General features: G+C 42.9%; 1 protein-coding gene across 1 annotated transcript in view; it reads right to left on the bottom strand.

Annotated features, from left to right (window-relative positions):
- Positions 1 to 21,374, bottom strand: part of Hydin (HYDIN axonemal central pair apparatus protein) — a 306,967-nt gene that overhangs the window by 172,508 nt on the left and 113,085 nt on the right. The gene's annotated exons all lie outside the window — the stretch shown is intronic.

Here is a 21,374-nt window from a genome sequence, read left to right as displayed (position 1 = left end):
TACCATATTATTGTCTTTCTCTCTGCAGTGGAACAGAACCTCAGCATTGTCCTTTGTTTGTGTGTTTGGCTTTTTAAAAAAAACTAAGTATATCCCAAGTATCTATAGCCGGACACAATACATATATATGCTACATGTGCAGTGGATACAGCAGACACTTAATACTAATTTGACAACTAAGGCCAGGTATGGGGGTGCATACCTATAATCTCAGCACATGGAAGCTGGAGGCAGGGGGAACCTGAGTTCGAGGCCAGCTTAAAGAATAGCAAGATCCTGTCTCAAAAAGTAAAACAAAAATTGATGAATGCTTATATCAGTCTTTTATTCCAACTCTTGGACATGAGCATATTCACTTCTTATGTAGGGTAATTTATTTACTTCAGGTTCTCACAACTCAAATGATTAGATAGTTCTTCCTTATATTAGGCAGAGCTAAGCCTCATTTTGGCCCACTAGACATTGGCTTTGGTCCTTTCCTCGGATTGTGTAGGGTAAACTGAATGTATGGCTTGTGCTTAACAGTCCTTCAAATCCTGTGGTCCAGCCTTAGAGGAAAACCTCAGATGCCAAAGTGAGGTTAAGATGTCAATTATTTAAAAAAAAAAAAAAAAAAGACTCATGCTGTAAATATTAAAATGTGATTTCTGCTTCTTTGATGGTAATCTATACTTTACTTTTAGACTTGGCCCTTGTCTTTGAAAATCTATAATGTGTTCTGCTTGGGATTTAATCTCTTTCTAGAGTTTTTTGGTTTGATTTTTAAATTTTTGGACAATTATTGATACTTGTCTGTTTAAATATTATTTCTGCCCCATTCTTCATTTCCTACTATTTTAGAACTTCCTAATTACCTTTCAGTTATAATTTTACCTGGAGTGTCCCCTGAGGGCCGTGAAGACCTGACACCCAGTTGGTGGTGCTCTTGGGAAGTGGTAGAAATTTTAGGAGGCGGGGCCATGTTAGAGGAAGTGAGGTCACCAGGGCAGCCTAGAAGGTGACAGACGTGAGCATCTCTTTGTTGCATTCTACCTCCTGACTGCCGTAAAGTGAGAGGGTTTGTTTCACCATGTGCTCTCAGCCACAGGGACAAAGGGTCCAAGTGGTCATGGACTGAAAATCTCTGAAACCACAGGGGAAAGGCAAGCCATTCTCCACTTAAAGTGTCCACCTTAGCTACTTGGTCACAGCGAGGCATAGCGAACTGAGATGCCATCTCTTAGCCTCTGCGTTGCATTTCTTTACTTTTACTCTCTGATTTGGCTTGGATGGCTTCTCCTCAGTTTTCTTCCAGTTCACTAATTCTCTCTTCAGCTGAGAACAGTATGTTGTTAAACAAACCTACAAATCCTTTATTTTGAATTTCAAAATCAGGTGTTAATAGTTGATATTTATGTTTGTAAGATTTTCAGCCTTTGGGAGACCTGCTAAAATTATGAATCTGATATCCAACTGAGCAGCTGCTCCTCTCGGCCACCTGCAAATGTGGGGAGCACAAAGACGGGAAGACTTTTTACCAAGTATAGAACATATGTATTCAATAGACCTGATGTTCAGTTATTGTGGGAAATACAAAACTGCCCAAAGCACATTCTCCTGCCCTGAGGAGCTGATGTGATGGACGACCTTCAGGAAAGGCAGGAAAACAACAAAAGTGCAAGTCAGGAGGAGCCCCGGGGTAGAGTGCCTCAGAACAACTAAGGGACATGCTGCTTCTCCAAAGGAGGGCTTCTAGAATCCTCCAGCTGGGACAAGTGTATTTCTTCCTCCATATGTGAAATTAGGCCTAATGAGTGGTGTGATCCTTACCACACTACTATTGGTTAAAAAAAAAAAAAAACTATTCTCTTTAATTGTACATATATGAAATTATTTCAAAATTAATAAAGCATCTTCTCCCTATTTTGGTAGCTATTTCCTTTCATTTAACTCTGATTCTATTTCAGGGAAGATATTACTTATATAAAATATTTCGTTATTACCAGTAACACATTGGGAAAAGGCTACAAAAAAGAAAAGCCATGGAGACAGCCTTGACGCTTTGGAAATAATGAGGCAAACCCTCGAGCTTACTGGGCGAGAGTGTGAAATATGTGCTTGAAACATCCTCTGGCTTCCTAGACTTCCCCGAGTCCTGGGCTCAGAGAAGACCTCAAGAAACGAGCCGAGGGAGGGAGCAATGTACTTAAACATGACTGTAAAGTTTCCCCTCCGAGCTCACTGGCTTTGGAGGCTTTTCAGTCTGAGGTCTTCCTTCTCTGGACCGAAGACACGGTGACGTGGTTAACAGCACATGCTGCGCTTTCGAGGGCCCAGGTTTGATTCCCAGCACCCACGTGGAAGCTCACAACCACGTGTTACCCTATTACCAGGGATCCGATGCCCTTTTCTGGCCTCCATAGGTTCTAGACACACACAGACTGCGGCATGTACATACAGGTAGGCAAGACGCTCATACACATAACATTGAAAAACATAGATAAATCTAAAAAGTAATGCGTCCTTTTCCCACTTGATTTCCATGGTATATTTCTAGCAAACTAAAAAGGAGGCATGTAAAGACCCATGCAGCTCTGTGAGACTCGCATGCAATGGTACCCAGGGGACAGAAACATCCTGACAAGCTTGCAGAGGGCTTCGAATAGGATTACACTTGCTAACGGTTGTTGTAAGTAAGAAGCACAGTGTTAATGCCGGGCTGTGGCTCTGAAGAGGTCCAGGGTAGGGTCTCTGGGGCTGGATGCAGGATGCCCTTCCAATTCGCTTTATCTCTTGGGTGGACAGAGCTGATGGCTCAGGCAACCGATCAGGATTGAAAGAGAAAGGAGGGAAGGGGAAAAAGAGCCCAGGGTTTCTTCTCTAGGGACTGGCTGTACTGCACTGAGGAGGAGAATTTAAACTGACCACAATTTTCCTATGGCTGAGGCTGTAAAAATGGCTTTAGCCAGAAACTGCATGGGGGGAGGGTTGTAAAAGGAGGCTCTTTGATCTGTAGATAGGCCTCTTTCAGGAGATCTCCAACAAGTTAGTGTTAACTTAGGCTTATTAGCCGTAGAAGGCTGATGGCCCTGAGTCTGCTACCTTATCTGCAAATCTACAGAGACATAAGAAATAAGAGAGAGATAGAAAATAAACCACTCACACACATACATTCAAGAGAAAAGGTGGATGAAGTCAGGTATCTTGACTTCAACTGAAGTCAGGTTTCCCAGTCTCAGCGCTGTTTATTGTTGATGACCGTACTTAAGCTTCTGAGAAAAGGGAGTTACCTCATAGTCAAAAGAGTACAACTAATCCCAAAAACAGATGAATTCTAAACTATAACAGGTTACATGTTTTAAAGCTAAGCATTTCTTATCTATGTATCCATTACATAAGTTCATAGTGAGTTCCGAATGACGAAGGTTGACAGGGTCTAAGGTTAATAGGGTCTGAAACTGACAAGAGTATATGTCTTATCAACTAGGATGGACCTAACTGTACATTATCCAGCTATCTCTTAGTTCATTATGAGCCCAGGGCAATAATTTTATCTGTCTTTCATTCTAAGAAACAGAGTAAATTCTGACATATCTAGGTAGCTTCATTCCAACTTAGGTTCTTGAGAAGTTTAAGCCAATTTGCGTATATTTATGGTGAAATACCAGGATTTGTGGTACTGTCTGGAGTGGAGGCTTATTTGAAGCCACAGATCTGCTACAAGGCTATCTTTAGTGAGGCATCTGGAGGTCCACAAAGGTATGTATTGCGGCCAAAAACTAACTTTAACTTTTAAAACTATTTGAATCAAATCAGGAATTCCACAATCAGGGATTAATTCATCTAAATAACAAGCAGTACATCTTCAACAAGATCCTGTAGGAAGTTTGCTCAATCAGGGCTCATCAGTGCCCAGAAAACAACAGTTCACACCAATGCCAGATGTATTTACTTTTGGTTTTTCAAGACAGGGTTTCTCTGTGTAATCTTGGCTGCCCTGTACTTGCTTTGTAGACCAAGCTGGCCTTAGATTCACAGTGATCCACTTGCCTCTGCCTCCCTGTGTTCTGGGATTACAGGCATGCACCACCATGCCTGGCTCTAATTCCAGATTTTAGAGAGATGCAACAAAGCACAATTGACAGGGTAGTCAGAGGTTGGAAGCAATTCTGGGGTACATCACGATACAGACATTGCAAATACCATATAACCTCCACAGATCGCCCATGCTTACTGAACTTCCCCAAATCAATGGCTGGAAGCAGTTTGGGGGCGCATCATGGTACAAGACCTTGCAAATACCAGATCACCTCCTTGACAGCCCATATGCCTAGTGAGCTTCCTTAACAGGGTGGCTCTTGGCAGTACAGATTATGAGCAAACGTTAAGAGTCTTCCACCAAGTGGTGTTCCACGGGGCAGCACTCCCAATCCAGCCCACTTGCAGTGCAGACTGGCAGGCAGGATTTGGTCAGTAGGAGCCACTAGCCACTCTCTTAGGGACCAACTCACAGGTACTCATATAAGGAGAATCTAATATTTAAACCCAAATGCTCATTTTCCAGTGTGAAATTGAGGACAGGTCCTATTAGACAGACCAGAAAGCTGCTTTTCCTTGTGCTTTGAAAGCCTACGTGGGAAACAAGCAAATTGCGTATTAAAATGTAAATGAATTAAATGACTCCCAGAAGAACATTTTTCAGATTTACAAATCGTATATAATGAGAATATAGATGAATGATGCTGAGGAACATTTACTTCAAGGTTGGCGCTAATAGAAATTGTAGGCTTAACTCTCAGTCAAAAGTCTTAGCATTCTTCATGATCTCTGAATGCAGAGCATTGTAGAGACACAGAAATAGAGGGAAACAATCAGGCATTAAGAATTGTTCTAGACACAGTAGAACCCAGACAGGCATAGTAGTATGATTGTTTGTATTTGAAAAACAGTTGTGGGGAAAAAATGCTAAATCTTGCATGATACAATCTGTTTCCTTAAATTTCTCTGTCTTTATTGCTCACTTATTCTCACCTCATCCTAGTGGAGTATTAGAATACAGAAGGGGCCATAAGTCCCTGCTTCTCTAGAGCATTCAGATGCAGTTGTTTATAATTTTACATTTTCTGGACTGTGGAGATAGCTCTGTGGATAAAAGTTTTGCTGTACAAGCCCGAGGATCTGAGTTCAAATCCCCAGGACCCATGTAAAAAGCAGGGTGTGGTCAACCTGGGTGTATAACCCCAGCTGTGGGGCAGGTGGCAATAGGAGGATCTCTAGGGCTTAGTGGGCACCAGCCTAGTTCCAGATTTAGTGGGAGATCTTGTCTCAAGGAAATAAGGTAGAGATTGATGGAGCAATGGGGGTGGGGCAATGAAACACATGACATCATCTTGTGCCATCATGTGATCATGTGGGCCTACACACCCTCATATATACATGTGCACCTACACTCCCCACACACATATAATTATAAAGATATTCCTTATACATTTAATTTTCAGGAATATAGACAAACTACTATTGATAGGAGCAGCTACAAGAATGGAATGTCACAGTATATGTTCATTTTTGGGTTCAAAGAAATACTTCCTAACATACCTTGTTACTTTATGCCTCAAAGGGTGATTTTTTTTTTCAAAAAGCTAGTCTTAAAGTGAAAACAGAACAACCCTCTAAGATATTGGTCACAAAGATGACATCAAAATGAATTCTAAAAGAACTATAAATGCAAATTCAATTTTCTGTAGCTGTTAAAAAATGGATCAAGGTGGTTTCGTTTCTCCCAGTCTTTGTGACTGTAGGTTGAGTCTTTGGATAAAACAACTTCAGTATGACCTACACAGTTACAGCAGCAGAGGGAAATGACTTTTCATCCTTGGCTAAGCAGTCCTCCTCCCTTTTCGGCATTTTTAGAGATTCTAGACAGCTCCTTTTAGCTAAGGAAACAGTAGCTGCTATTACAGACCCCTGATGCTCAGTGGGTTAACACAATATCAGCTTATTTCCAAGTCATGGCTGAGGTATGGGTTTGCTTTTATTCCACACAGTCACTCAGAAACCTCAACTGAGCAGACTGTGGCACATTTGGACACTCGGGACATTGGCCAGTCACTAGGCAACAATGTAGAAAGGATGGAGGCTTGAGTGCTATGATCTATACACTAAGAAGGCAGTGCACATCACTTCTGCCCATTTCCACTGGCTAGAATTCCCATGTGCAGCCACATCTAACCTAGGAGGAGGCTGGGAAATGTAGTCTGGCTCTGGGTCCACAGCAAAGGGAGAGTAGTGGGTTGAGCTGCTGACAAAACTACCTTGTTAATTTAGTTCACAGCCACTGCTCAGGCATGCCACCAACTCTAATTCCCTCAAATCTCAGGCTTGGAAAGGTAAAGGGCTCCAGTGGGAGACTCTCTTGGCATTTCAAACCCTGTGAGAACCGTAGGCCCAGACTTCACACACATCTGCTATTAGAAAAATATACAGAGGCAGCAGGAGAGAAAATAGGAAATGTGAGGTGGGAAGATTCTACTCTGCTGACCCTTTTCCCCAATTTGTGGCTTTAAAGCATTCTATATAGTTTTTTTCCATTTGTCAAATTCTGCTTATAATGAAGATATAAATCAATGTCATTAAAAAAAAAAAGAATCAAAAATCATGGTGTCTTTCAGAAAAGGTATTGTCAAAGTCATTTTGCTCACTCTATTTCTATTTTCCCTCTGATCCATGGTGCAATTCAGTCCTCTATACACCACGAAGTGAAGCTGTGGCCAGGGGAAGTGCTATTCTAGGCCAGAGGACATCAGTCTTTGGTGGATGCACACCGGTCACTGTCTCTATTTGATTCCTGCTGACACAGGTTGGGTTCCCTGGGAACAAGACTGAAGTTGCTTTTCACGGCTGAATCAGGGAGTTTTTCTTTTTGATGAAGCTTATTAATCAATGCCTGGCACAAAACCAGACAGCAAAATACATCATAGAATCTAAGGACAAGCTATGATAAAGTGCCAGACGCTAAGGTCCTAGACCATTCTTGCTCTAAGTCAGATTGCTCTAACGTGCCTGTGAGGCTTTGGCACTTGACTTTCCTGTGTGTCCTTTTACTTGTGGGTGGTGGTGGGGCCAGCCAGTGTGGCATTGTCTTTTGTAGGAGGGAAAACTAGGCAAAGGAAAGGTGGTCAAATGACGAGCATGGCAGTCGTGGAGAATACATCCTGACCTTTCAAGACCACAGTACGGTAAGACAGCCATGGATGGAGATAGGTTAGGGAGGGAGGCTCTGAGGGGAAACAGATGTGGGCTTGAGTCCCCTGCTTAGCTGCTCTCCAGGTGTTGGGCTTGGGGTGTGTCACCTGTGGTGGTAAGCATCTGAATACTTGGTCCCCAGTTAGCTGTTTGGGGAGGATTAGGAGGTGTGGCCTTGCTGGAGAAAGTAGGTTTTCAAAAGACTCTCCCTGCTTCCTGTTTGTGGTTTGCAGTGTAAACTTGCCATCTGCTTCCTCTACTCTGCTACCATGGACTCTTAGCCCTATGGAATCCCAAGCCTAACAAGCCCTTTCTTCTATAAGCTGCATCGATTATGGTGAGAAAATAGCAACAGAGGAGTAACAGGACATCACCCATTAGCCTATTGATCTAATTAGCGTGAGTGCTGACTGTGCCTTTCGCACGAGGTGGTAGTGATGGTTAACACCACAGTCAAGTGTGTGCAGGCTCTAGAGCACAGTAAATTACCATAAACCACAACTATGAACCATTGCTCTGCTCCAGTCAGAACGGCTCTCATATCACACAATTATGGATTTAATAGTGCTTTGCTGAAAACAAAGAAAGATTATGACGTTGAGGAAAACAGAGATGGATTCTGAGAAAGAATTTAAGATTTAGTATTCTTGCCAGAAAGAAGTGGGCAAGGGTTTGTGGCAGAGAGAACTCTAAGATGGGCCCCAAGATGTCCGTCTCATAGGGCATAGTCATCAGCTCCGTTATTCAGTCAAATGCTAATGGTGGTGCTCATGGGAAGGGGTTTTGCAGGTGTAGTTAAGGTCCTAAATCAGTTCACCTTCAGACAGAAAACCTCTTAGCAAGCAAACGTTGAGCCTCAGAGACCTGAAGGAATGGCCACGTGATAGGGCAAGCTATGGCTACTCAGCAACAGTGGACAGCAGTCCATGCTTACAGCAAGTGAGACCGGAGACCTCTGTCAGCCTTTCAACAGCAAAGCAAAAGCCTGCCAGGAAACTAGGGACCCAAGCCATGGATCCTCCTTCCACTGCTGGTGAGAGGAAGAAGCCACCGGAGGCAAGCCTCCCAAGAGAAACTCTGTGAGCACATTTATTTCAGCGCTTGGTGATCCTGTGAAAAGGAAGCAGCCATGCCAGGCCTGGAATTCTTGACATATAGAGAGACAGATAATAAATTATTTTTTAAACCACTAGATTTATTACAATTTGAAACCTAGCAACAGAAAATTAATAGCAACCTCCAGGCACTTCTTTCAAAGATGCTAAAAGCAAGCCCTCCAAAATTTTCCATTAAAACTTCAGTTGGAGATGGAGAAATGGCTTAAACCAAGTACTTATATTAAGTATTTGATATGTATAATCATAGATAAACAAATCTGAGGGGTGGAGTTCAGTTCCCAGCACCCACTGGTATCTCACCACCACCTGTAACTCTAGATCTGCAGATCTGTCATCTTCTAGTCTTTGAAGGCATCCCTTACACGAAGCACACAAAAAAAATCTCTGGCGCCCCTCTTCTGACCACGTCCCCTGGATGGGGAGGCCTGGCGGCACTCAGAGGAAGGATAGCAAGTTACCAAGAAGAGACTCGATATTCTAAGAGCATATATAGGGGGAGGAGGTCTCCCTCAATCACAGACATAGGGGAGGAGAGAAGGGGGGAAGTGGGAGGGAGGGAAAAATGGTAGGAAACAGGGGAAGGGCTAACAATCAAGATGCAATATGAATAAATTAATAAAAAATGTAATTAAAAAAAAAAGACTGTCAGTAGTGCCTGTGCTTGTTCAGAAAATTAGGGCTGGGGAGTTGGCCATTTCCACAGACCATAGCTAACATATCTACAAGGAACAGGCTTATGTGCAAGTGAGTGTGGCTGTGGGAAGGTTGGAGGGCTTGTGAGCTTTTGCAGTTCTGAGTTCCACACCCTCTGGAGATCCCTGATGAGCCCTTTCGCAAGGCTCCACGTATCTAATGTTAACATCCGCTTCTGATGTGCAGAGGGGCTGCGTCCCTGCACTTCTTATGGCAGGCTCGGCTCCCGAGGTGGATCAACAAGGGCTTTTTGTATTTACTATTTTCCAGAAAAGGCAGAAGCGGTTACTGTCATTCGCACATGTCACATTGACAACGTAGGCTCTGTCGGGCCTGCTGTTCTGCAGGGCTAATAACCCTCTAGCCTAGAGGAAACAGCACCGTGCACTTGAAAACAACAATTTCCTTTGCCGTTTGAGACCCGTGAGGTTTCCTCCCGTGAAACGAGGGGAAGCGGGTAACAGCAGGAGCCCACGTGTGGAGTGGGGGTTGCTTTAGACTTCTATTATCTCAGCAGCCGATCCTTTCTCTGTGGGGCAAGAACAATGAGGACTCACCAAGGCCCTCCCCCTTCTCGTCATCTAAATGGCATCTGGAGTCATAAGCTGCTCTCTCCCTTGAAGTGAGTCATTTTGCTGCTTTAAACAATGAACGCGTCTGGGGTGGGGAGGGAGATGCAGGGCTGATGTTAGGGTCTTCCAGGGAGACAGTGCAGAGTCACGACTGGAAGTGGGGCGGGGGTGGGGGGTGGGGTAGGGGGGAAGGGGGAACTTTGGAGTCACATGACTTAGGAGTCAATTCTGGAGCCCATCTTCTGTCACTAGGTGACCTTGGGTTGACTTTACAATCTGGCTGCCGGTTCTCTGTGTTAACTGTGTTTCCTCTTTTTCTTTTGGAACAGGGTCTTACTCTTCAGCCAGGAACGCCCTTGAAGCACACGGCCCCTGGGTTATAGGTGAATGCTGTCACACTTGAAGCACACGACCCCTGGGTTATAGGTGAATGCTGTCACACTCGGTTTGAATGTGCTATATGAAGAAGGAATAAAATTTGTGCCAAGCATCTCACACCTTGTCCATCACTCAATAAATGGTGGGCTTTATTCATGTGACTCTCTGAAATATTTCACTCAGTTTTCTGTCCTCCCAATTCACATCACTGACATGGCTATTCTACACAGGCCTGAGCTTGGTCTTCTCCTGTAGAAGAGTCTGGAATGGCTCATTACTGTCTGGATTGGTGTCCTGAGCTCCTTTCAGACATCTATGCATCCCCTTCATAAAATTTACCCCAATTCACCCAAAGCTTTTAGTATAAGCTTCAGGGCGCACAAACCACAGATGTGGTCAAGATTTGTCATATGTGTTCTCTTTGGTCCATGTTTAAGCCTTTTTTCTTTTTTTAATGAGGGGGAACTCTTGGTTTGGAGTGGATTTTAGGGGACCTCAGGGACAATGGCCTCTGGTCTGGAGACGCTAGCCCCAGCTAACCAAGAGGTCACTAAGGCCTTTTCTAGACTTGCTGCCCAGGGCAGGAGGCCAGCCACCCCTCCCAAACGTACCGGGCACCATCACTGCATAGAGCTGCATGCCTATTTCTGCCTTCCTGGTGGCTAGCTTTCAAGTTTCCACTCGAATCTTCTGATTGACGACAAACTTTCCTTCGACAGAAGAACTAGTCACTCCCTCCTCTGTGCTCACAGTTTATTATCTGGTTGTGTTGCTTGCGGGCTTGTTTCTTCTGTGCAAATGTGGATTCTGAAGAAATGAGCCACTCTGTTTCCGCTTTGCTTCTCCTCTTGGTCATCAGAGGGCCAGCAATGGGTCAGGGCTCAAAAATAATATTTATTTCATGGTCAACAGATACATGAAAAAATGTCCTGTCTCACCAGAAAGCCAAAGAAACAGAAACTTAAAATGAACATTAAAAGTAAATCTGCTGGGTTTGGAAAAGATAAAAGCATTGGTAAGAGGTAGGAGGTAGCACCTGCTGAGGGTCTGGATATACAGATGGTACGGATTTCCTGAGGGATGATGTCTTGAGTGGAAATGGCTGGCAACAAAAACTGTTATCTCATGAGTGGTGAGGGTGGGGGTGGAGCGGTGAGGGTGTTGTGGGTGTGGGTAGGTGGTACGTATGTAGGTCTCGGGGGTAAAACACTGGAAAGTGAACACCAAAAATTTAGCAGTGGTCAATCTGCATGGTGGGATGGTGAGTCCCCACTCTGCATCTTTAGCTGTTTGTTCTAGAAGGATGCTACTTGTGTAAGGACAGAACAAGGGTGGCACACACCTCAGTAAGTGTCTCCTCCTAAAATGACAAGAGTCATTCTCTCTCTGTCCCTCCAGTTTTCAGAGCTAGGACTTGAGTCCAGGGCCTTGTACATGCTTGGTAAATGTTTTACCCCTGAGTTTCCCCCCAGCCATTCTTTCTCATTGGAACTTGTCCCTCCCCTCCCTTCCTCCCTGCTCCCCCACCCCTCACCCCTTCTACACATAGGAAGGTGCGAGTTGTCATTGCCAGAGGCAGCCATTGTTAGTAATTTTGTGTATGTTTTCAGATATATATTTTGGCTAAAAGAAAAGCCCCTATTGTTTGCATCTAAACATTTCCTTATGTAAATGGTGGTACATTGTGTATTTAGCCTTCTCTGTGGCAGGGGCAGATTTTGTTTCTCTTTTTATCGTTTGTGTACACAGACACAATGTAGTGAGGCAATGGTTCAAAAAAAAAAAAAAAAAAAAAAAAAGGCATAGAGTGAAAAATCCTAGTCCTTTGAGCCCTCTTCACCATCTTTTCAAATTACTCCATCTCTTGCCCATCCTCACAAACACAGTGACCATTTCCTCTTTGTCCCTGTTTTCAGATCTCTAGATAATGTTTGGATGCCACCTAGCTCATTCTCTCTGTGAGGATGAGAAGGTGCTACTCTCTCACCATGCTTCTCTTTCATGGTCTTCTCTCCATCTTCCCAGCAGAGATGACTTCATGGTGAGAAAAATATTTTGCACGTAGACCAAGCTAACACTATTCACAGCTAAGCCGGAGCATATATTATGGTTACAGTTCTTTTAACTACAGTATTCATGTTCCTAGGAATAATCCCCTTTCTTCTCTGAGATTTTCAACCTACCAAGCACAGGCTCACCCACAGATGCTCAGCCAAGGGCAGGGGATGGGCTCTTAAACTTGATCAGTTTTACTTCTCAGAGACAAATCAGTCCTGGAGACACCTACCCTCCAGCTCACAGTCCTCCCTTAGGGAAGTCAGGGCAAGTGTGTAAACCTCTGTGCCTGAACTCATAGCCTAGGAGTTTGACTGGAGATGTTTCTCCCGTTAGTGCTTTTGTCCGTGGCCCACTATTGCTCAAAAATTTCATCTCACTAAGATGCAAGTCTTTTGAAAGCTGCTTGAAGCCTTCCCGCCTCTCCTAGAGGCACATGAGGGGGCGAGGGGGGGCACTCTTCTCTTGGTTTCCTTTTGGGTTCCTATTGGGATGGTTGCTTCCTCACTTCCCCAGACACGATTTCCTTATTTTGTTAGGTTTTTTTTTTTCTCTGTTTATGTAGGGAAATAGTTGGTGGTTGTAGACTGAATAGGAGAGACTTGGTTGCTGATTTGGGATTCCATGCCTGCCCCTGTTTGCAGAGGGGGAAAAGGTGTGGGAATGATAAGACCCACTGGCTTTGTCCTAGTTGAGTAAGTATATGTAATTTTCACTGTAGGTGTCAGGTTGAACACAGAGCCCACAGAGAGTTAAACGTGAGCAACCAGGATGACTCCTGAGCATGAGCATGATTTGCACCATTCTGGGGAAAGTTCTACAAGCAAGGAAGCCCTGCATTGCACCATTCTGGGGAAAGTTCTACAAGCAAGGAAGCCCTGCAAAGAGAGAGAGAGAGAGAAGAAGAGAACAGACTAGCCTAGCACTTCTGAATAGCTATCTGCTAAGAAGTCCACTTTTCTCTGACATGAAAGGATGCTCTGAAGTGTTTCACAAAATGACTCCACTGTCAGAAATTTAGAGAAATGAGTGAAGACTGAAAAAAGGCAACATTAGAACCTCCATTCTACAGAGCTCTGCATGATGGGCGTCAGGTGACTCAAAACCTTAGGGCCTCTTTTGCTGTCCCTCACTACTACTTTTTCTTATTAAGGAGAGACAAATACAAGACCTTTCAGATTCAGTACCAGAAAACATTGATTTTTTTCCACAAGCTGTTTGCCCTGGCTCTTTTTGTCTGCCAGATAGCAATTCAAGTAAGCATTTTTCAAAATCTTATTTTCTTAACAGGCCCTTTCTCTGTAAGCTGTCCTGCATAATCTTCTAAAAACCACTGCCCTTTGTTACAACTGAAGAGAAAGAACCAACGGCTCAAAACTCAAAGGGTTGAATGATGCAGCTACTGTGCGAAGAATTGGGACTGGTTTCCTTAGTATGTACATTCTATAGCTCTTCTGAACGACCGCCATGCATAAAGCAACTGTGGTTGGCACGTGACCCGCCAGCCCTAGATAGTGTCTTCCCTGCCAGAAGCAAACTGATTTAATGTGCTATCATCCAGGGACAGGTTTCTTTTCTCTTCCAAAGCATGCAATTTAGTGTGTGTACAGCAATATCATTACAGATGCTATTTACAAAAGAATTGTTCCAAATGGGATCCCACGACAATTCTACCATGGCAAACACATCTGTCCCATCTCTGTCTTCTTACTTGTGACAGAGAAGAGGAAACGGAACTGAAGATGATGATGGCTTTCTTCCTGATGAAAGTCTCACTGGAGATCCCCTGAGGAGTCCATAGCCCACATCTCAATACTTGTATTTTTTTTTTTTTAATTACAGACAGGTGCTAATTTCATTTTGTTACCAACTCCACAATGATTTGTGGCTGTTGGATGTCAGTGCACAGAATGAGAGACTTTAGCTTTAGCTGACAAAGACACCAAGAGCCATCTCTTAAACGTGACATGAGTTGGGCTGCTGCTGCTGACGATGAAAAAGAAATTAAACATTTTTTAAAATTTATTTATTTATTTATCTTTTTAAATTAAACATTTTCATGGAGAGAAAAAAGGTGATATGAAGGAGGGAAAAAAATAGACCTCATAATTCCTCTGGATGATAGCTGCTCTAACTGCATACCTGAATAGTAATTAATAGAGAATGGGGACGGACAAGCAGGCAACAAAGACATCCTTATGGACAGCTACCTTTCCTTTCCCAACACTCTCCTTTCGCTTTGGCTTTAGCTTGTACTAAACTAATCATATCTGACCAGTAGAGTTGTCATTCTAGACTCAAGGAAGGTGCTGACCCAACATGTTACCTGATGTTTAATCAATAGCTTTCCTTCTGTTGCTGAGGTTTATATAATCAGTGTGACCTGGTGGACTCTGCCTTCTGTCTTTCTCTTTTAGCTTTGCCAAAGTGCAAGAGGTCTCAGGTGGGGGTGGGGGTGGGAGTGGGAGAGGGGCGAGAAGCTCATGGTCCTCTGTGAAACATAAACCTTTGCTCCCAGAACACTTGATCTTATGGCCACTGGCATCCTCTTGTCACTCAACGGACCGGTCACAGAGAGATGACTCAGGGGGAGCCCAGCTTGTGCTGGAATGACCATGATGTTCACATGTAAAAGGAAAGATGCTTCTCATAATAGCATAGGATTTCATTCTCTTCCTGTACCTTTATTCCTAATGTTTTTTTTTTTTTAAACAGATTTTTCACAATTGAAGTCAAGGTCAACAAAACAAAACAAAACAAAACCCAGTCCCCACAAACCCTCTGCTCTCGTATCTCCATTGAAGACACATTCTATTATTCTCCTGTAATGGAGAATACATTTAGCCCTACAAAGGGCTAAAACAAAGTTAAGAGGATAGACTGTCAGTCAATGAGTTTAAGCTTTAAAACATATCTTTCACTCTAACCCATCAAAGGATGAGATAATTGTTTTTAAAGGAAAAGCTAAGCATAGCTGTATTCAAGCTGAACATCATATGAATCACATGAGAATAGAAACAGTGAGGGGCTAGGAGCCACACACCTACCAGGCTCTCACCTCTAAACGTTAGTAGAGGCAGATTGAAGAAGACAACTAGAAACCAAAAAGACTAGGATGGGATGTGGGTCGAAGTCTCTAGGAGAGGCAGCTTCTCTGTGGCTGGCAGGAGAGCTGTAGTGTCCCTGAAGCTACAGTCTGCACGTGCTTGTGTGGAGGTGTGGGACCCGGTAGTAGTAAAGTGGGGACTGTCAGGCGGGTTGACTGCAGGCCAGGCCACCAGCCACACAACAACTGGAAATTGACTTTTCCAGTATCTTCATGGGAAGGCAGGCACAAGGTTTGATTCGGGGCTGGTGATCACTGTCCAGGTGATGGCAAATGTGAGGCTGATAGAAAGGGAGGCATGAGCTCTGAGACTAAGACCCAAACCTACTCCACGCCAGACTGACTTATCACTTAAAATGCTGAACATCTGGAAGAACAGCTGCAGACAATGAGGCAATTAATTCAGTCCTGAACAATCAATAGTGCCAACTGAAACTGATTAGAAAGTGCACCCGAGATCCTCGGAGAGCTGCAGAACAGGGGGGACAACCAAAACAAAGCCTGTGGAGCAAGGACAGGGAGATCGGAAGCAAGAACAAGCATTTATAAATAACCAGCTATAAATCTTGGAAGTGAAAAATACAGTCACTGAAGTTAAATTAAAAATGTAGAGATGGGATGTCTTAGGTTTGCCAAAAAACAAAGCCAGAATTTGTCTTTTAGAGCATACCCCTGAGACAAAGAGGAGAATGGATGGACAAGAAATCTAATAAAAATATCTATGTAAGACAGAACAAGGAACATTCTAGTAACATATTCATGTGTGCATAAATGTTTGTGTGTGGATGTGCATATTTGTATATATATATGTGAGTGTATGTATATGTGTGTCTGTGTATGTTATATGTGTGTGTATATGTATGTATATATGTATGTATGTCTCTCTGTATATGTGTGTGTGTGTCTCTGTGTGTGTGTGTGTCTCTGTGTGTGTGTGTGTGTGTCTCTGTGTGTGTGTGTCTGTGTCTGTGTGTGGATTAGGTGTATGGGTATGTGTGTGTATTTTTTTTTCTAAAAGGAATATACTGGCTGGTTTTGTGTGTCAACTTGACACAAGCTAGAGTCATCAGAGAGGAAGGAGCCTCAGTTGAGGAAACGCCTCCATGAGATCCAACTGTAAGGCATTTCTCAACTAGTTATCAATGGAGGAGGACTCAGCCCATGGTGGGCGGAGCCACCCCCGGGTTGGTGGTCCTGGGTTCTATAAGAAAGCCGTGTGAAGTGCGCTATAAGCAGCACCCCTCCACCCTCTGCATCAGCTCCAGCCTCCAGGTCCCGGCCCTGTTTGAGTTCCTGTCCTGACTTCCTCCAGTGATGTATCACAATGTGGAAGTGTAAGCCGAGTAAAACCTTTCCTCTCCAACTCATTTTGATCATGGTTTTCCATTGCAGCAGCAGGAGCCCTGACTAAGACAAGCAGGAGCCAGGAGAAGCAGCAAAGAAACACTTTCCAGATTTTAAGACTCAAATCTTCTGATGCGTTAAAGAGAAAGTTAAGAAAATCAAGGATAAAAAAAAGTTTTAAATCAATTAGCTAAAAATGACAAGTTGCTCTTGTGTGAACAATAAACCAACCAACAGAGAATTTCCAGCAACGATTACGCCAAGAGGTCAGTCTTCAGAGGAAACGAACAAAAGACCCGGCAAAGGGAGTGAGACTCCGCTGAAGAAGTTAGGAAGACAGAACTTCGTAAAGAAAACTAAAATCTCAGCTGATCTTTGTGGTGCACATCTGTAGTGATGGCGATGTGGGAGATTGAGGCGGGAAGCTGTTTGGGCTATCAGGACCTCAATCAGCCTGGGCAAGAGACCCTACCTCACATTAAACCAAGCAAGCCAAGGCAAGCCAACCCCACCAACTATACAAAACAGTTGTATGGTAAGTTACACACAAAAAGGGAACTACTTCAGTATATAATGAATGGTTACTTACTGACTGACAAAAATCAAAATTTCCAAGGTCAAGAATAGAAGATTCAAATTCTACACAAAATTTAAAGAACAGTGAGGTTATGGAAAGGTCACCATATAGTGACTGTGCAGACAGGTCCTTATTCTTAAGGAAGACTAAAATATTAATAAGTTCATTTGTTGTTCTTGGGAGAAGATTTAGTTTGCTAAGAAAGTAAGTGTGGCAACTTAAATAACATGAATAAAATCTGCAACGTTCAAATAAACACAGGGACGCTGGATACAAAGTAGCAGTGCTTGTGGGCATCACATGGAGAAAGCTAAACCCATTGCAAAGTGAGAACCGGAGAGGAAGAGAGACAGCTATAGCCACAGTACATTGTACAATATTAGTTTGGAGGTGGTAGGCTTTACAAAATGTCCGGCCTTAATCTTTGATGTCTGTGAAATGTTACCAACAGAAGGTGATTAAGAGCCTTGCGATGAAGAGACTGCCCTGGACTACTGGTTTGGGATCAGTGGAATCATAAAGATCCGTCTCGTTCAGAAGGAGCAGAACCAGAAAGAGAAGATGCGAGAAGAGACGTCAGAGAGTGAGAGGCGTTGCTGGCTTTGCACATGGAGGGAGGGGTCATGAGGAAATCATGCAGGTGACAGGGAAACATATTCTCCCCTGAGGTCTCAAAAAGGAGCTCAGCCCTATTTAGATAAATGACCTCTGGAACTGTTAATTAGCAAATTCATCACATCAGCAACAGGGCATTAATTAACCTTCTGATTTAAGTGCAGAGTCTGTCATTAGCTAGCTGAGAATCTAACTCAGGGCTGGCGAGATGGGTTAGTGGTGAAGAGCCTTGCTGTTCTTGATAAGGCCAAGGTTAGGCTCACAGCTGCCTATAACTCCAGAACTCGTGTTCTCTCTCTCTCTCTCTCTCTCTCTCTCTCTCTCTCTCTCTCTCTCTCTCTCTCTCTCTCTCTCTCTCTCTCTCTCTCTCACACACACACACACACACACACACACAATTAATAAATATTAAAAACTCAATCCTCCACTATTTAAAATTATTTTGTGATTTCTAGGCAAATCACAAAAATTAAGTTAAAGGAATAAAAAGTTATACTAGGTAGATAGCAACATAAAGTCATTCTCAGGAAAAATAGAATTTAAGTCAGAAACGATAAACAGAAACTAAACTGAATAATATATTATGAAAGAGGAGGAAAGGGGACTAATAAAATTCATCATTTGGCTTTGAAATATATGGAGTGGAAATTGATACAAGGGAATGAACAGAGAGACCTTTTAATACAATTCTCCCAGAATTTGGGCAAACAATACTGTAGGAGATATGATACTCTCAGACTTAGAATAATAAACAAAACACTGCAAATAAGAATGTAGTGGTGCGATATATATTCTATGCTATGTAAAGAAAAGATATACATATAAACTCTGCCCTATCAGATTGAGATGGAAAAAATGTTAGTTCAGATGAAGGTGTTTGAGAGAACAAAAGAGTGGTAGAGACTAGGAAGGAGAACCCAAGACTAAGAGCAGAAATTAGCAGATAAACCTTTTCAATCAACAACTTTTCAAGTTGCTTTAGAGTCACAGAAAAACTGAGTAGGAAGTCTCAGAATTCCAATGTAGTTCTCCGTCCCCAAACAGAGAGGGGAGCACGGGGATGGGAGAAAGGAGGACTGTGAAAGGGGTGCTAATGTCTGGGTCTCTGCTGCAGCACCTAGGGAGATGGAGCCATCTGCACAGCTGCGACTTCTAGACTTCCTCTGTTATTGTTTCCGTCTTTCTACCACTTTTCCCTGTCAGGAATTTATAATAAATTTCATGTCTCATTCGAGTCATCTCTGCATATTTTCTTCAGTCTCTTGTCAACCTACTCCACTGCCTTAATGTGGCTAGGTCACGAGAAAGATATTTTCTAGCCAGTGAAAGGACAAAACTGTCTTCCTTCACGTAAACCTAGGTATTACTTGTATACTATATTAGCTATCTACTTAGATGGACTAAAGGCACATAAAACATGAGTCAACACTGTGTAGCTATTCCTTGGAATACACATTATGTGAGGACAAGGCTGTGTTGCTGGGGCTCAGCAAAGGAAGGGGTCAAAGTTGAGATCAAAACTAAAAGCTTCTTTGAAAGAATACAAAGGCCCATTGTGAACAATGGATCAGCACACATAACAAATAACATCTAAAAATAGATAATTGAGAATAGATAATTGAGCAGAGGATTCTGAAATTAAACATTCTGAACCTCAGTGGTAACAAAGGAAATACAAATAAAAACTACAGTGACATACCATTTCTGGTTCATGTTGGCGAGAGCTTAAGAATATGATTACACTAAGTTTTGTGTTACTAGAGAGAAAGCTCAAATACTTCTGGGAGTGCACACTTTTTCATATAACTGTGTAGTGGAAGTTTTGGTTTCTTTAAAAACTCAGTTATGTTATGTAAATATGTCTTTGTTTTAATCCCAAGTGTGGGATATAGGGCTGTTTGTAGTTTGTCCATAGCTGATAATTGCCTCATGGGGCTCAGAGAGGGGCGTGGTCTTTGCTAGCTGCAATTAGTTTAATTCTTAGGACTCGGGGAGGGTATAAATATCAGAGCCTAGAGAAAAAGGATTGAGAAAGAAAGATTCTCTCTCTCTCTCTCTCTCTCTCTCTGTGTGTGTGTGTGTGTGTGTGTGTGTGTGTGTGTGAGAGAGAGAGAGAGAGAGAGAGAGAGAGAGAGAGAGAGAGAGAGAGAGAGAGAGAGAGAGAGAGAAGAGAGCGCTTCGAGGAGATGGTCAAAGAAGAAAGAAGGCTGCTTGTTCAGTTGCTGGTCAACTGGATTGCTGGATATTGTGATGACTGAGATTGGTGTTGCCCCAAAGAACCCAATGACTCTAACCAGCTGGAAGTAGCTAAAGAGAACTCTGGCCCCTCTCCCTACCTTCTACCTAGTGTTGAGGAGGGGTTTGTAGAAGGGAGGTAGAGGTGTTAGAAACCTTGAGTAAAATAGTTTAAAAGGGCACTTACACAATTGCTTCAGACAAAATTCTACACCTAGGTATTTGTCTAAGGTATCACTTGACCCCAAATTATCACTTAAGTTTACAAAGCAACAAGGATTTTGTTTGCTGTAGTAGTGTTACAATATCCCAGCTGTCACTTGTAGGAAAAGGGATAATCATATCAGTATACTGAATACACACAGCGGAAAAGTTGAGCAAACGGATGGATACATATGCATAAGCGTGGATAGTTTTGGAATATAACATTGAGTCTAAACAATTCCTTGCAAGGTGTCACATACAGTCACTTGACTTAGATGGCATTAAAAAGATTTAATTATTGTGTATACAGTGTTTTGCCTGCAGAAGAGGGCACCAGATCTCATCATAGATGGTTGTGAGCCACCATGTGGTTTCTGGGAACTGAACTTGGAACCATTGGAAGAGCAGCCAGTGCTCTTAACCTCTGAGCCATCTCTCCAGCCCTTAGATGACATTTTAAAGCAAAAAACCATATAGCATTTATAAATATTAATATGTGCTAATATAAAAACCATGGCTTGGATACACATTAAATTCTCCACATGGTTGTCTTTGAACAGAGAACAAGGAAATAGCACTGTCCAGGATAATATCTATTCTCTTATGAGCATAAAATCAAAATCACTTTGCAATTTTGATGTCCACTGACTTATTAGGCAAAGCGAGGCAGTAAAGAATCACAGTGAAAAAGGTCATTGGTCTGGGATCAAACTACTAGGTACCAGGTACTTATTTCACTTATGCCACTTATTTCACAGCAACTTAGCTGGTCCTTCCTTCTGTTGCTGCCATCTTATGGTGATCACAGTAGATTTGTAGTAGATGTAATACTATCTATAGAATACAGATCATAAATAAACATTTGTCACGGTGAATTTCATTTTACTGTCACCATGACGACTGCCACACATGTCGCTAGGTGCTGGAAATGAAGGGCAAAGACTGTTATCATTGGAATGAGAGAGATACATGAGGAAATGTGAAAAGATAAGATGACCCTGCTGAGGTAAGGAAATGACCCAGTGCCTCAAGGTCTGAGATGTGAACACCAGGTTTCCTCTGCTGGATCACTGTGTCTGTCTCAGTGAACAGCCAACAAAATCAAATCATTTCTAAGAATCATGCTTGAATGAGGCATCGGAATCCCCTTTCCCAGGGCCCAGGGATTCTAAATATCAAACCACAATGGCTTCTCACTTGAGCCACAGAGACAAGAGGCCATTGCAAGGACATCTCACTGCCAGCTGACTCCC

This window comes from Acomys russatus, chromosome 26 (genome assembly GCF_903995435.1).
Source record: "Acomys russatus chromosome 26, mAcoRus1.1, whole genome shotgun sequence".
Taxonomy (NCBI): Eukaryota; Metazoa; Chordata; class Mammalia; order Rodentia; family Muridae; genus Acomys; species Acomys russatus.
This window is presented reverse-complemented; position numbering and strand designations above follow the sequence as displayed.